This window comes from Thalassophryne amazonica, chromosome 8 (assembly GCF_902500255.1).
Source record: "Thalassophryne amazonica chromosome 8, fThaAma1.1, whole genome shotgun sequence".
NCBI lineage: Eukaryota > Metazoa > Chordata > Actinopteri > Batrachoidiformes > Batrachoididae > Thalassophryne > Thalassophryne amazonica.
The window spans coordinates 88,963,644-88,981,269 of NC_047110.1; the positions used below are offsets into that span (position 1 = coordinate 88,963,644).

General features: G+C 41.4%; 1 protein-coding gene and 1 long non-coding RNA gene across 2 annotated transcripts in view; one reads left to right on the forward strand and one right to left on the reverse strand.

The window, feature by feature from the left end:
• pllp (plasmolipin) overlaps positions 1–17,626 on the reverse strand; it is a 40,967-nt gene that overhangs the window by 22,645 nt on the left and 696 nt on the right. The window lies entirely within an intron of this gene.
• Positions 3,147–17,048, forward strand: LOC117516069. Its single transcript, XR_004562295.1, has 4 exons — positions 3,147–3,297; positions 11,619–11,624; positions 16,086–16,091; positions 17,038–17,048. It is a non-coding gene; the product is annotated as an uncharacterized LOC117516069 (long non-coding RNA).

Genomic DNA, 17,626 nt, shown 5'->3' on the forward strand with positions numbered 1-17,626 from the left:
AAGCCATCAAAAGCCGCCTGGATTTTACAAATGGTTATCAACACGGAGGTGTTTTTCCTGTGCCGCCGCACCGCGTCGGCTGCGTCCCGACGCGCGGATCCGTCCGCACGTCTTTCATTAAAAAAATCTCCTTTAACAGTGGAATATCCGGATAAAATGCTGAAACCGACTTCTTCTGAAACTTCTCTGTTCTCTCACGACGTCCTGGATCAATAGAGCCTGAAATGTGGAGGTTTTCAGCTTGAACAGGCTGACGACGCCGCCTGAGAGCGCTGCGCGACGTCTCGCACCGTGAAAAGTCCTTAAAGCGACAGAATCACCTCAAAATCTCTCATCAGCCGTTAAAATTTTCACTGAAAACCAGCTTAATTTTTCGAACCGTGTCCACTTCGATGTGTCTCACAGGTTTAGAAAAAATTTTGATCAAACAACGCGCCAGTCTCTCAGCAACTTCTCAGACAAAGGAATTCCGATGAGGGGCTGGACGACTCCTCCCACAAGGAGTGCTCACAGGCGAATGACGTCACTGACAGGCGTGGAAAAACTCACGCATACGCACGAGGGTTCAAGCATGTCTGACGTAAAAACATATGAATGAAATCCATATAGTTTTTGAAAAAAATAAAAAAGACCGTTACTTTATTGACAGCCCTCGTATATATATATATATATATATATATATATATGCTTACATCCACTTCAGAGATTGTGCATTGTGTAATTTGGGAGATATTTTTATTTTAACATCTTTTGAAATATTAGAATGTAATTGTTTTGACTTCATGATTAGTTTTGATGAACCCTGCATTGAACACAACATTCAAGTGTATGATATATAATGCTCCTGACTTGGTAATACTTGTTTTAGAGAAGTCACAGAAGCTACATAAATACTGATATTATTACAATGATCATACAATTACACATGTAATTTCAAGTCCCAGCATGGCAAGTAGTAGTAAATCAAGTGTCATGGCCAAGCCAAAAACAAGATCTCAGGCTAAAGAATTTGATGAAACCTTTGACAATGGTTTATGTTTTTAAAGTTTTTGAAGAGCATGGCCTCCTCCTAAGTTCTGTTATTCACACAGTGTTACTGAAATAAAACCTTTCACAATGGTTTATGTTTTTAAACTTTTTGAAGAGCATGGCCTCCCCCTAAGTTCTGTTATTCACACAGTGTTACTGAAATAAAACCTTTGTGAAAGAATTGTGTTCATAAAGTTTTTGAAGAGCATGGACAAACTTTACACATAGTGGAATAGCCAGATAATTGAAAATAGACCATACTTTGTTACATTCAAGGGGTGGGGGGTTATTTTCAAGATATAGGATTAATTTTGATGCCAAAATGCTGGTATTAATATTGTGAATCATTTCCCAAGTGGATGTATTGAAATTCTGACTTGTGATTTTACCACCTCCTGCTAATTAAATGGTAAAAGGCATATAGCAAGTTGTACAAGAATTTGAATATTAAGGAAGGAGAAAAGGGGTTGTACCGATTGAAAAGACAAAGGGACAGAGCTGGAATGGATGTACAGCAGGTTAGGGTGATAAAAGAAGCAGATGGTAATGTGGTCACAAGTGGGAAGAGTGCGATGAGAAGGTGGATGGAATATTTTGAGGAAATGATGAATGAAGAAAATGAAAGAAATGACTGAATGATGTAGAGAGAGTAAATCAGGAAGTGCAAGACATTAGTAAGGATGAAGTGTGAAAAAGCAATAGGTCCAGACTACATTCCTGTGGAGGCATAGAAATGTCTAGACAATAAAATCACCTGTGTTAAATTAACACTGACAGTGTACATATGGTCCCACTCTGACCAGAGTAGGACCATATGTACACTGTCAATGTTAATTTAACACTGTCAGTGTTAGTTTTACACTGGTGATTTTACTGTCATGGAGAGATGGCAGTGGAATTACTAACCAGATTGTTTAACCCCTTACCACCCGCCTCATTTTGGGTTGTCAGTATCTCATAAATAATAAGCAAATTTTCACATCGATGAGATATACAGGCTTAGAAGGGGTCAATAAAATCTTGGAAAGTGAGAGTATGCCTGAGGAGTGGAGACAAAGTGTGCTGGTTCCTATTTTTAAGAACAAGAAGATGTGCAGAACTGCAGTAATTACAGAGGCATAAAGTTGATCAACCACAACATGAAGTTATGGGAAAGAGTAGTAGAAGCTAGGCTTAGAAAACAGGTGAAGATCTGTGAGCAGCAATATGGTTTCATGTCAATAAACAGCACTAAAGATGCAGTATTTGCTCTCAGAATACTGATGGAGAAGTATAGAGAAGCACAGAAGGAGTTACATTGTGTGACAGGGTGACAAGAGACGAGTTGTGGTATTGTATGAGGAAGTCTTTAGTGGCGGAGAAGTATGTGAGGGTGGTGCAGGATATGCACAAGGATAGTGTGACAGCTGCACAGTAGGAATGACAGACTCATTCAAGGTGGAGGTGGGATTATACCAAGGTTCAGCTCTGAGTTCTTTCTTGTTCACAATGGTGATGGACAGATTGACGGATGAGATCAGACAGGAGTCACCATGGACTGTGATGTTTGCAGATGACACTGTGATCTATAGTGAAAGTAGAGAACAGGTTGAGTTTAGCCTGGAGAGGTGGAGATATGCTCTGGAGAGTAGGGGAATGAAAATCAATAGGAGCAAGACTGAGTACATGTGTGTGAATGAGAGGGAGCCCAGTGGAATAGTGCAGTTACAACAAGGAGTACAAGTGGTGAAAGTGGATGAGTTTAAATATTTGGGATCAACTGTCCAAAGTAATGGAGAGTGTAGTAGAGAAGTGAAGAAGAGAATGCAGGCAGGGTGGAGTGGGTGGAGAAAGGTGGCAGGATTGATTTGTGACCGAAGAATATCTGCAAAAGTGAATTTTGTTTAAATATGTTTGGCATTTTAGATTAAACATCCTCAAAGTCTCATGATTCTATGATTCTACTGTGAATGGTGGATGCACAAAATTAGTTTTGAAACTGTTATTGACTTCCATGACATCTGCCACAGTTCAACCATTACACAGGGAGGTGATGGTCTAGTGGTTAAGCAGTGGGCTTGAGATCAGAGGCCCTTCGGTTCAAACCACTGTCTGGCTGGAAAATCACTAAAGGCCCTTTGGAAAGATCCTTAATCCCCAAGATGTTGCTGATGTGTAGTGAGCACCTTGCATGTGCCCTGACATCAGTGTGTGAATGGGTGAATGTGAGGTATTACTATAAAACGCTTTGAGCTTGTGATATAGACAGAAAAGCGCTATATAAATGCAGTCCATTCACTCTGCACATGCTTATTCTTGCTTTGGAGAAGGAACACGGTGAGCAGAAGCTCCTCTCCATTTAAAGTAACAGCCACACAAACCAGTAGTTTCTTTGTGATCTGATATAGGTTGCCATAGGTATTAAAGGCACTGCGCTGCGGTGGTTTGAATCATATTTGTCTAATAGATTACAATTTGTTCATGTAAATGGGGAATCTTCTTCACAGACTAAAGTTAATTATGGAGTTCCACAAGGTTCTGTGCTAGGACCAATTTTATTCACTTTATACATGCTTCCCTTAGGCAGTATTATTAGACGGTATTGCTTAAATTTTCATTGTTACGCAGATGATACCCAGCTTTATCTATCCATGAAGCCAGAGGACACACACCAATTAGCTAAACTGCAGGATTGTCTTACAGACATAAAGACATGGATGACCTCTAATTTCCTGCTTTTAAACTCAGATAAAACTGAAGTTATTGTACTTGGCCCCACAAATCTTAGAAACATGGTGTCTAACCAGATCCTTACTCTGGATGGCATTACCCTGACCTCTAGTAATACTGTGAGAAATCTTGGAGTCATTTTTGATCAGGATATGTCATTCAAAGCGCATATTAAACAAATATGTAGGACTGCTTTTTTGCATTTACGCAGTATCTCTAAAATCAGAAAGGTCTTGTCTCAGAGTGATGCTGAAAAACTAATTCATGCATTTATTTCCTCTAGGCTGGACTATTGTAATTCATTATTATCAGGTTGTCCTAAAAGTTCCCTAAAAAGCCTTCAGTTAATTCAAAATGCTGCAGCTAGAGTACTGACGGGGACTAGAAGGAGAGAGCATATCTCACCCATATTGGCCTCTCTTCATTGGCTTCCTGTTAATTCTAGAATAGAATTTAAAATTCTTCTTCTTACTTATAAGGTTTTGAATAATCAGGTCCCATCTTATCTTAGGGACCTCGTAGTACCATATCACCCCAATAGAGCGCTTCGCTCTCAGACTGCAGGCTTACTTGTAGTTCCTAGGGTTTGTAAGAGTAGAATGGGAGGCAGAGCCTTCAGCTTTCAGGCTCCTCTCCTGTGGAACCAGCTCCCAATTCAGATCAGGGAGACAGACACCCTCTCTACTTTTAAGATTAGGCTTAAAACTTTCCTTTTTGCTAAAGCTTATAGTTAGGGCTGGATCAGGTGACCCTGAACCATCCCTTAGTTATGCTGCTATAGACGTAGACTGCTGGGGGGTTCCCATGATGCACTGTTTCTTTCTCTTTTTGCCCTGTATGCACCACTCTGCATTTAATCATTAGTGATGGATCTCTGCTCCCCTCCACAGCATGTCTTTTTCCTGGTTCTCTCCCTCAGCCCCAACCAGTCCCAGCAGAAGACTGCCCCTCCCTGAGCCTGGTTCTGCTGGAGGTTTCTTCCTGTTAAAAGGGAGTTTTTCCTTCCCACTGTAGCCAAGTGCTTGCTCACAGGGGGTCGTTTTGACCGTTGGGGTTTTACATAATTATTGTATGGCCTTGCCTTACAATATAAAGTGCCTTGGGGCAACTGTTTGTTGTGATTTGGCGCTATATAAAAAAATTGATTGATTGATTGATTGATAACATTACTGTGAACTTTCTTATCAGGACACCCTGAGACTTGCAGCATATTTACCAGCTGAAAAGGTGATAATATGACCTTTTTAACCTTAGTGTGACCTCGACTTGAACCAGGAACACAGTCTTACTCTAAAGAATTAATCATTGCCTTGTACGGACCATCTTGAAAAGAATGACCCCAAAACATAGCCTAACTTGACCTTACTGCATGTATAAATGCATTTTACATACATGGGCTAATGAAAAGTCAGTCAGTATTTGTAATGCCACATCACCTCAGCAGTTCTCAGCATAATGTATTCAAAAGTGGTGAAATAATCTGTCTCTAGTTCCTTTTAAGGGTCCGTCATGACAAGGCGTCACAAACAAACTTGGTAAGCCTGTCTTTTTATTTTATGTTACTGTGCATGTTAAAATATACCAACATCATGGGTGAGTCTAGGGGGTGGCTTTGGGTGGCACTGACCACCTCTGGAATCTGATTGGCCTTCTCATGATTGAAAACTTAGATTGGATGTCTGCCCTGTCAGAGGTGGAATTTAGATTGATCTCTGAGGAGAAGCTTGTCAATTATATATGTAGAGGTGCAATAGTCATCATGTCATTTTGGTCACCTGGGTTGAGTATCATAGAACTTAGCGGCTGATATTATTATCACTCCAATGAGATCATTTTGTTTAAACAATAATATCCCTGTCACACATAGCCGGAATCATGCAGAGTGGCATCAGACTTATGAATTGGCGCACATCCAAAAAGTGTCGGATTTCAGTTCCAAAATGTTCTGACAGCCGTCTGCAGAAGTCGACACAGTTGGTCAAAATCGGTCAGCAGCCCCGAGTGTGATGCACATATTCAAAACTCTTCGGGCGCTGTCGAGATGGAACACCTATCTGACAGCAATCCATGTAATCTGATGACTATCTGATCACAATTGACATATTCTGAAGGCATCAAAACAGGATCTGAAATGATCTGATCATGGTTGATTGAGCTCTGAGATTGATCAGTCACAGCGAAGCCATGTTTGTCCACCTCCACTGGACCCCAACCAGGGAGGGCGAAGGAAATGTTGTTATGTAATAACATGTGTGTGGCACTTTGCGCACGTCAGAGGCTCAGTGCAGTGCCCCGCAATGCAGCTGAACAGGATGTCACCGCTGTAACGCACATATTATTACATGTGCACCTCCTAATTTGTAGCAGGTATGATGTGGAAATGTTTGCCCAGCACATGATGACATAAATAAACATGTAACTCACCTCCGATACCTTGCATTCCACAGCGCAGCGCTGACAGCTGGTGAAGTCCCTGTCACCCGGCTGCGCTGTGTGCTAGCGATATCGATCAGATGACAAATACATAATCCATCTCTGGTTTAAATAAATCCCATGTGAAACGCTGTCCCACAATGATAATCCAACTATAGTTGTGTTCAAATGCGTATCAAGTAAAATGGCGACAAAAAAGAGTTTAAAAAAGAGAAAGTCCATTGGCTGCATCTGAAAGTTGCGCACATGTGGGACGTTGGCACACTGCCAGCACAGTTCAAAAGCAGTTACAGAGTCCAGCCAGACAAATAAAATCTAGCAATGCAAGTACGGATCAAACACCTAAAGGGTCATTCCATGCCAAGTCAGCCAGTGGTCCCCACATGACCCCCTCCAAAAAAAGTGAAAAACACTGCACTTGCTCCCCAGCCAGAGAAATAGAAATACCCCAAGTTTTAATGAGCCAGCTCTAATACTTTAGGCACAGGAACTGTTTCAAAATCGCAGCATTTTTGTTCGTATTTGAAAAAAGCACTTTCTGGCCAGCTTTGGAGAGCAATATAGCCTAGCCAAATTAAGTGAAACCCCTCAAACTTAGTATCCTAGGCAAAATCATACTGGAAAAGCCATATCTGGCATCAAAACAATGATATCTGGCTTCATTTTTATCCAACTGTTCTTAAAAACTGCCAAAAACAGTATATTTTCTAAACAAGGTCTTACTTTGAGCATGCACTGTGTCAAAATGGATAAATACCCACACTTCTCTTTACAGGCATAGACTCATGAACTAGTTCCAATGCCAGAATGTTTCAATTTTGCATTTCAGCTTAAATTTTGTTTGCAAGAGAAAAATTGAAGTTACGCAATTTCGATTTTTCACAAAAATACCCCATAATTGACCACAAAAATAACAGGTGAGCAATTAATAAAAAATCTGAAATTTCAACCATGCAATTATATGGATGTAAAGATTATATATACTAAATTTCAAGTTTGGGCAAGAAATATTTATATATTTTTAATTTTTCTGAAAAGTCATACTTTTTATGAATACAGATCCAACAACACGATATACAGTGTCATGTAATCTAAAAATACTTTCAAGGTTTACCTGAATGATTCATTTCTTATATTTTTTTTAATAGTTAAATACACAGTGAACAAGTAATATTTCCTACATAATCTTTAAAATGCACACATTTGCAAACAAAGTGCTCTTAATCTAGGTATACCATGTATACCAAACAAAGCCATCATGTCCGAAAACTATGTTCTTGGGTTACGTACAGGAAACCGTTTTTTCTGCAGACACAGCACAGGCAAAAAGGCTAATAGTAAATCAGCTACTGTAATAATATTTATCATCAGCATGCATGTTATGTGTGCAAAAACCCTGGGAGAAGTGACTCAACTTTGTTCTGATCACTGTCATTCAGACTGTACTTGCGAGCAACAACATCACTCAAATCAACAAAATTGTGAAAGTCAACTGTCTTACACAATGTCTTTCGATGACATTTATCTTGCAAAGTCAACCCTAGAGCACACTTTGCCTCCATGATTGATGAGAATATGATTAGGCAATGGTCAGAATTCCCAGAAATTCTTTGAACTATTTCTGGGAAACCAGGTTGAAATTAGGTTGTTCAGTTAATCCCACCTTCTGGGAAATTCTAAATATAGCCTGACTTTTTACTGTGAAATTATCAAAATTATCATTCATTTGGGTACCCTGTGCTGTTGCATCCATCAGCAATACAGTTTTTTACCAAGTTAAAATAATTGTATAATTATTATAGTTATTATGTAATAACTATATATTCACATTTCTAGCCCACTGATTAAGACTTAAGACCATATAGTCAATGTGCGATTTCACACAATATTGCCTATTGTAAAAAAATAATTAAAATCAAAATATTTCTTGCCCAAACTTGAAATTTAGTATACGAGGTCTGTTAGAAAAGTATCCAACCTTATTATTTTTTTCAAAAAACATATGGATTTGAATCACGTGTGATTACATCAGACATGCTTGAACCCTCGTGGGCATGCGAGAGTTTTTTCACGCCTGTCGGTTACGTCATTCGCCTGTGGGCAGTCTTTGAGTGAGGAGTGGCCCACCCTCTCGTCGATTTTTTTCATTGTTTAGGAATGGCTCAGAGACTGCTGCTTTGTTTGATCAAAATTTTTTCAAAAACTGTAAGGCACAACTGAGTGGACACCATTCGATAAATTCAGCTGGTTTTCGGTGAAAATTTTAATGGCTGATGAGAGATTTTGGTCTGTAAGTGTCGCTTTAAGGACGGCCCACGACGCCTGACGGCGATCTGCGCTCCGAGGCGGCGGCGTCTCGCTGTTTCAAGCTGAAAACTTCCACATTTCAGGCTCTGTTCACCCAGGTCGTCGTCAGAGAACAGAGAAGTTTCAGAAGAGGTCAGCATGAGGAGTTTATTCGGACATTCCACTGTTAAAGGAGATTTTGTAATGAAAGAACATGCGGGCAGATTCGCATGTCGGGCCAGACCCGACCGAGGGGGGTCGCGACAGGAAAAACACCTCAATTGGAAACCTTAACGGACAAGCTGGAACATGCCCAGCTGTTAAACAATTTCTCAGATACTCACTTGTTGAAAGCCATCAAAAGCCGCCTGAATTTTACAAATGGTTTTCAACACGGAGGTGTTTTTCCTGTCGTGGCGCAGACGGATTTGCGTCGTCGTCACGGAACCGACTCGGCGAATTTGCCCGCACGTTCTTTCATTACAAAATCTCCTTTAACAGTGGAATGTCCGGGTAAACTCCTCATGCCGACTTCTTCTGAAACTTCTCTGTTCTCTGACGACGACCTGGGTGAACAGAGCCTTAAATTAGGATGTTTTCAGCTCAAAACAGCCAGACGGACGCCACCTCCGACTGCGCTGCGCCGATCCGCTTTGTGAGCTGTCCTTAAAGCGAAAGAAACTCCACAATCTCTCATCAGCCGTTAAACTTTTCACCGAAAACCAGCTGAATTTCTCGAATAGTGTCCACTCGGATATCCCTCACAGGTCCTGAAAAATTTTTGATAAAGCAACGCGCGCCGTCTCCAGCGGCTTCTCAGACAAAGGATTTCAGCCGAGAGGGCTGGACCAATGCTCACTCAAAGCCTGCCCACAGGCAAATGACGTCACCGACACGTGTGAAAAAACTCACGCATGCGCACGAGGGTTCAAGCATGTCTGGTGTAATCGCACGTGATTCAAATCCATATAGTTGTTTTTTTTTTATAAAACTGCCGGTTAGTTTTCTAATAGACCTCGTATATCATCTTTACATCCGTATAATTGCATGGTTGAAATTTCAATTTTTTTAATCAATTGCTCACCTGGTGATTTTTTGTGGTTAATTAGAGGGTATTTTGCGAAAAACTGAAATTGCACGATTTCAATTTTTCCCTCACAAGCACAATTTTGGCTGAAATGGAAAAATGAAACATTCTGGTGTTGTAACTGATTCATGAGAGTCTATTTTGACACAGTGCATGCTCAAAGTCAGACCTCGTTTAGAAAAAATACCATTTTTGGCAGTTTTTAAGAACAGTTGGATAAAAAATGAAGCCAGATATCATTGTTTTGATGCTTTTCCTGTATGATTTTACTTAAAATCGTACGTTTGAAGGGTTTCACTTAATTTGGCTAGGCTATATTGCTCTCCAAAGCTGGCCAGAAAGTGCAACGTTCTACGCACATACATGCGCGCACTCTGTCATGTAAGACACACACTGATGAGAGGTCAGTTTAACGCTGGGAATGTGAGGATGAGCGGAGATCTGATTGCATGGGTGAGTGAGTGGGTGAGTGACAGCTCCAGTGTCGGTGTCATCTGACTGTTGTCTGAAATATGTTTGGGCTACATCCTGCAGGTGTCCACAACAAGGCAGTCCGGATGCGTTCGGACCATGGCTGGCCACGCCTCTATCTTCCAACTACGTCGGATTATGGCAATATTTCCCGTGTCAGAATGGCTCCTCCACATTCTTGCTATGTGTGACAGGGGCTTAAGTTAGTTTTTGTTTGTAATCAAGTAAGCTAATATGATGTGCTTGCATTCGTGTGTGTGTGTTCATATTTCATTGGCACCCCTGCATAAATCAGCACCTCGTTAGGGCCAACCCAGTCAAATAGCTCTAGACATATCACTGGCCAATATGGACGAAAATAGGAGGTTTACTGGCCCTCATTTCTATCTGCATATCAGAACACAAAATTTGCTGAATATTCAGTAGGCCAGCCACCCTGCGGAGGAAACTCATCTCGGCCGCTTGTACTCACTCGGGAGGAGCTCGGAGTCGAGCCGCTGCTCTGCCACGTCGAAAGGAGTCAGTTGAGATGGCTCGGGTATCTTTTCCGGATGACCCCTGGACGCCTCGCTGGAGAGGTGTTCCTGGCACGTCCCATTGGGAGGAGGCCCCGGGGAAGACTCAGGACACGCTGGAGGGACTACATTTCTCGTGTTGTGGCTGGGGTGCCTGGCGTGCCTGGCTGGCTTTTGTTCTGTCTTTTGTTTCTGTCTTTTGTTTTTCCTTCCAGGTGGCACACGTTTAGGACTGAGTGGCTGTGTGGCTGAGTTATCAGGACCTCACCCTGATCACCTGAGGCTGATCATGTGCAGCTCGTCAGGACTCACAGCTGTGGTGCATCTACACGGATTGGAGCATGGTGGCATTTAAGTCTGGAGTACACAGTGTGTATTTGCCAGAGACTCGACCTTGTGACCAGACGGGTGAGATCGTCGTCTTGAGAGCCATCTCATCATTATGGATGCAGAGAACGTCCAGGTTTGATGCCATGGTCTGTGAAAGAGGAGGGGGTGAGGTCTCATGCTCGTCAGCACACTTCCTGAGGTACGTCAGGTTTTGTGACTAACATTTGTACAGTCAGTAAATGTGGTGTCCCTCACACCTTATTATATTGAGCTGTTATGTTAGTCGTTTAATCAGCTTCCACTGCAGTGAGTAATGTGAACGGGGTGTTCCATGCCTGCAGGGTGGGAAGCTGATTAGTGATTAAGCCAGGAAGTGTTTGCTGTTTGTGTACACCTTTGAGCGGTCTCTCTGTGTGTGGAGTGTGGACTCACATGATGATTTCTTCTTTCACAGACTCGGTTTGTCGCGGCCACCTGGGGGGTGTCGGCGGGGTCCTTGGGTCCGAACTGTTTCTGGCTCCGGACCGTTTGTGCTGCTGGGAGCGCACCGTATATCCACCTCGCCAGTCCGCACACTCATTTGTTATACTTTTGCATCGCACTGTTATGTCATTAAATTTTGTTATCCTTTGTACCGTGCTCTGCTTATTTCATACTGGGTCCTTCAAACGCTGGTCGGTTCTCCGTCCTGCGTCCGACACATAACATCTCGGCTGGCTTGGGAACGCCTTGGGGGCCCCCCGGAGGAGCTGGGGTAGGTGTGTGTGGATCGGGAGGTCTGGGCGGCTTTGCTTGAGCTGCTGCCCCCGCGACCCGACTCCGGATAAAGCAGAAGAAAATGGATGGATGGATGGATGGATATTCAGTACGAAAATTTTGTGGACCCACTAACTGACTGATTCCAATAATCCGATGGCAAACACGGGGAAAATGCTACTAAACAACAGTAGTTATGAAGTAAAATTTGACATTGAAGACATTATGATTTCAAAATGTTTTTTAGCTGACTGAAAAGAGTCTTACTGAGCTTACAGTAGTGTTCAGAATAATAGCAGTGCTATGTGACTAAAAAGATTAATCCAGGTTTTGAGTATATTCCTTATTGTTACATGGGAAACAAGGAAGCAGTAGATTCAGTAGATTCTCACAAATCCAACAAGACCAAGCATTCATGATATGCACACTCTTAAGGCTATGAAATTGGGCTATTAGTAAAAAAAAAAGTAGAAAAGGGGGTGTTCACAATAATAGTAGCATCTGCTGTTGACGCTACAAACGCAAAACTGTTATGTTCAAACTGTTTTTTTTTTAGCAATCCTGTGAATCACTAAACTAGTATTTAGTTGTATAACCACAGTTTTTCATGATTTCTTCTCATCTGCGAGGCATTAATTTTGTTGGTTTGGAACCAAGATTTTGCTCATTTACTAGTTTGCTTGGGGTCATTGTCTTGTTGAAACACCCATTTCAAGGGCATGTCCTCTTCAGCATAAGGCAACATGACCTCTTCAAGTATTTTGACATATCCAAACTAATCCATGATATATGCGATATATAGGCCCAACACCATAGTAGGAGAAACATTCCCATATCATGATGCTTGCACCACCATGCTTCACTGTCTTCACTGTGAACTGTGGCTTGAATTCAGAGTTTGGGGGTCATCTCACAAACTGTCTGCGGCCCTTGGACCCAAAAAGAACAATTTTACTCTCATCAGTCCACAAAATTTTTCTCCATTTCTCTTTAGGCCAGTTGATGTATTCTTTGGCAAATTGTGACCTCTTCTGCACATGCTTCCATGCGTCTCTGTTTTTTTTTTGTCCATTTTAAAGCATTGGAGATCATTGCAGATGAACAGCCTATAATTTTTTGCACCTGCGTATAAGTTTTCCCCTCTCCAATCAACTTTTTAATCAAACTACGCTGTTCTTCTGAACAATGTCTTGAACGTCCCATTTTCCTCAGGCTTTCAAAGAGAAAAGCATGTTCAACAGGTGCTGGCTTCATCCTTAAATAGAGAACACCTGATTCACACCTGTTTGTTCCACAAAATTGACGAACTCATTGACTGTATGCCACACTACTACTATTGTGAACACCCCCTTTTCTACTTTTTTTTTACTAATAGCCCAATTTCATAGTCTTAAGAGTGTGCATATCATGAATGCTTGGTCTTGTTGGATTTGTGAGAATCTACTGAATCTACTGGTACCTTGTTTCCCATATAACAATAAGAAATATGCTCAAAACCTGGATTAATATTTTTTAGTTACATAGCACTACTATTATTCTGAACACTACAGTATATAACATTTTTATATGACATTTTTTTATCCTTTACTTTTAATAGAAACAGCAAACACGTTGAGAGAGCCATGCACCAAATGTTTTTAGGTCAGGATTCAGACCAGGATTTACTATAAACTGTATCTGATACTCAACTTAAACGCCTCAACCGCTAGCACACAGTCACCCTTCCTCGTAATTACACTGTAATTATGTAAGCAAATTAGGTCCAATTCAATACTTCACCAGTTCTAACTGAAACTCGCTCAGGACAACCTTAAAGTAACAGAGCGTGCAAGGTCAGATCAGGTGAATTTTTAAAGTCATGCTGTCCCTCATTCTGTGCGGACTTTGCCAGTTTTACTGTGTAACACCCGTCAGTGTGGGTTAAAAGCTGAAATATATTCAAATAAAATTACAAATATGAGGACTTAATCCCAGAGAAGAATTTACAGCTCACACCCATAACAAGCTCAATCAGCAGAATATGATATTTGAATCATTTTAACTCTTTATATTTGATCTTGGCTTTTGGGGCAGCATGGTGGCCAACCTTTTCTCTCACAGATCTAAGCAAACCTTATGTACTGACCTGTGCCCTGCATGCTCAGGATGCAGCATGACAGTATGTTCCAAAGGTTAAAAAGAAGTCAGCAGGTCACAGAGCTTTTTTCTCTTACTGTGCACCTGTTCTGCGGAACAGTCTGCCTGCTGAGACAAAACAGTCTGCTTATGTGTAGTCATTGAAATCCAGACTAAAGACCCATCTGTTCTTTCTTTCGTATGACTAATATATTAGTGTTTACTGAGCTATGTTTCCCTCCATCTTAAATTATGTTACTAATAATGGAGTTGGACTCCGTCTCATCATATCTGAATTTGGGACTGTTAATGAAGCAAAGGCTAGCTGCCTGCGATCACATTAGCGTCCTATCTGTTACTCTGTTTTGCTGCTGTCTCTCTATTCCTGTTGGTCCTCAGTGATGGCTGAACTATCTGATGGTCCCCTGCCTGGCCACGTGAAGTTGTTGGAAGATATCATTTTGAGATAGACTCCTTCTTTGGGACCTTAAATATGGAATTTCATTTTTGTTTGCATGCTTCACAATTTCTTGTTGTATTTTGTTCACCTGATTCTTGTTATTGTTAAAATGGCCTCAGCAGATGGTCACCCCTCTGAGTCTGGTCTGCTTGAGGTTTGTTCCTCAAAAATGCATGAGGGAGTTTTCCTTACCACTGTTTCCTACGTGCTTGTCGCCAGTCTGTTCAGCGTCAGGCTGATCTCAGAACCTAAGCAGGGGGGTGTGGTTAGTACTTGGATGGGAGACCTCTTTGGAACACCAGGGGCTATGTCTGTTTCTCCAGGTGAAACTGCAGTTGCATCAGGAAGAGCATCCGGCATAAAACTTTTCTTTTTCTTGGGCAGAATAATTGTAATATATACGCATGTATATAGCTTTAATAATAATACTGAAAGAATTTGGTGCACACACTGTAATTTATTTTTGGTTTTCTGAAATCAACACAGGGTCAAAATACACATTTAACCACTTGGATTAATTCAGTGGTGCTGAAAGTTCCAAAAATATCTCAACTTGCCATGCAGGAGCTTTGAGCTTCCTGTTATAATTTGTGCACCACATTTTTGGTCTTTTCTGTTACAGATGTATGTTGTACAGTCATTCTACCCCAGAAAAAGAACCGTTCAAAGAAATCATTAAAAGATCAATGTTACTGTTGTTGGTGTTGTTCCTTCAGCTGCTCCCGTTTGTTTGGGGTCACCACAGCAGATACAGCCAGATCTGCATCGGTGGTTGGCAACTTGGTACAGGTTTTATGCCGGATGCCCTTCCTGATGGAACTCCAGTCTTACCTGGTGAAACACACATAGCCCCTGGTGTTCCAAAGAGATGTTCCATCCAAGTACTAAAAGTGGTTAGCAACTGCTACTACTACCTAACCAGCCATATTATAACCAAGAGTCCATAAAGATAAGAATTTATGTAGTAAGAAATGTTTAACAAAGTCATGTAGAGTATCAGAGTCTTCACCCATAAAGACTGTGTTGTAATTATCTGTGTAATGAAGGAGACAGTTAAAGTCCTCTGACTAAGATGGACCGTGGCCTCCCAGGGACAATGATCTACTTCCAGTCACATGCTTTCAGTATGAACAAAGTCCGGTGTAAAGTCCTGGCTCAAATACTGAAATCAAGTCGACACTCTCAGTAAACCTCAACTCCTGTCGCCCACTCAAACCCAACCAAACAGTGCATGTATTGAAAACCTGTTCTTCCATCTTCATAGCAAAGTATTTTCCTCTACCATTCCTCTACCAGGTCAGCCTGACCTGGTAGAGGAATGGTCTTTAGTGTGAGCCGTCCGGGATTTGATCCCACCGTCGTCCCGGCCACAAAGGTCCTGCGGTCACAATCGTTTGTAATGTTATTTACTTACCAAGTGCACAAACCACTTGGCCACCACCCCTGCCTATTAAACTTTCACTATTGAACCATTTTTTGAACATCTTTTCAACACTGGGCATAGATGTTTTTTTAAAAGTCTTTTCAGTGTAAAAATACTCAGTGGGAAAGGTCGCAGTATCCGTGAGGGCAGTAGCAAAATGAAAATCAAATATCATTAGCAGATAGGCAATAAATGATACCACTCTGGAAGTCCAGTCGACAGCAAGCTGTGAAGGTAGGTAGCTGTAGAGCAAACATGAGGAACAACTCTGAGAATGCATATATTTAAACAAGACATTCTGGCACTAGAGAAAAGGAACTGTGACAGTTAAATAGAGTATAACTGAATTAATCGGGAAGTAAGAATACACACATCAACATATAGTACCTAAGTTTTTAGGTTTCCATTTGATAGCATAATGATTATACTCTTTATTTTCCTATAGTATGCTAACAGAGTTGCTTTAGATAGATACCAGTACACTCACACACTCACAGCTTCTGCTTCTACAGCTTAGCCTACTAAGTATATTTGATTTTACTACTAGTCTACATACTAATTACCTATACTACAATCTTCTCCTGTGATGTCTTATCCTTCTTATGTCTTATTATTTATTATATTATATATACCTTTTTCTTGAGCTGCTTGGGTGGGTAGGGAGCATTCCCATGGGATAGAAAAGCTTTTTAACCTACCATCCCTGGTTCTCAAGACCAGGCACCTAAGTGGCTCTACTCTACTCTTTTCTATTCTTCTATTTTACTCTTCCTTTTTAGATATTTAGATATACCTTTGTATACTGGCATAGTTCCACCTTCGAACTGGAATCTAATATATAAGATACGAGGTCTGTTAGAAAAGTATCCAACCTTTTTATTTTTTCAAAAACCATATGGATTTGAATCACGTGTGATTGCATCAGCCAAGCTTGAACCTTTGTGCGCATGCGTGAGTTTTTTCATGCCTGTTGGTTGCGTCATTCGCCTGTGAGCAGGCTTTGTGTGAGCAGTGGTCCACCCCTCTCGTCGTTTTTTCATTGTCAGAAGAATGTCTGAACGACTGCCGTTTTGTTGCATTAAAATTTTTTCAGGAACCGTGTGAGACAGCCAGGTGGAAACCATTCGATAAATTCAGATGGCTTTCGGTGAAAATTTTACGGGCTTCAGAGAGATTAAGGAGTGTTACTACCGCTTTAAGGACGGCCCACAGCGCCAGAGGGCGCGCCGCGCTCCGAGCCGCGATCGACAGGCTGAAACGAGCTGATCACTTCCAAATTTAAGGCTCTGTTGATGCAGGACGTCGTGTAACTAGCAGAGAAGTTTCATAAGAGGTTGGGATCAGCACTTTATTGGCACATTCCACTGTTAAAGGAGATTTTGTAATGAAAGACGTGCGGACGGATTTGCGCGTCGGGACGCAGCCGCTCATTGTGCTCAACAAACAACACCTCCGTGTTGGAAGTCTTACAGGACAAGTTGTGAAATGCCCAGCTGTTAAACAATTTCTCAGATACTCACTCGACTGAAAAGCGATCGAAAGCCGTCTGAATCTTACAAATGGTTTCCAACACGGAGGTGTTTTTTGTCCCGCTGCGCCACCCTGTTTACTCCTGGGTGGACAGCGAGAGATTTCTAGTCATCGAGCTAAGCAAGATTGGAACGAGTGACCTTCTAGACCATAGTTAAATGCTCTCAGCTCTTGGCCAAATCCATTATTGTGCTTATTCATCTCTATGGTTGTTTCCAGTCACAAATTAACAAGTAATGGATGTATTTCTGTAAATTATAATGGTTCATGCTTCAGTTGGGCAAAGGTTTATAAAAGTAGAAGTTGCATCATGGTTAACTGGCAGCTGCTGTTCTAATGTGGTTAACCTTCTTGCATGCGTGGTGATGGAAGGGTGGGGTGATAGAAAATTAGCTCACATCTACAGTTGACTTTGCCGGCATTCAGGTAATTAAATTATACTCAGTATTGAAGCTGACCTGCTCGCCCACAAGAAATGAAAA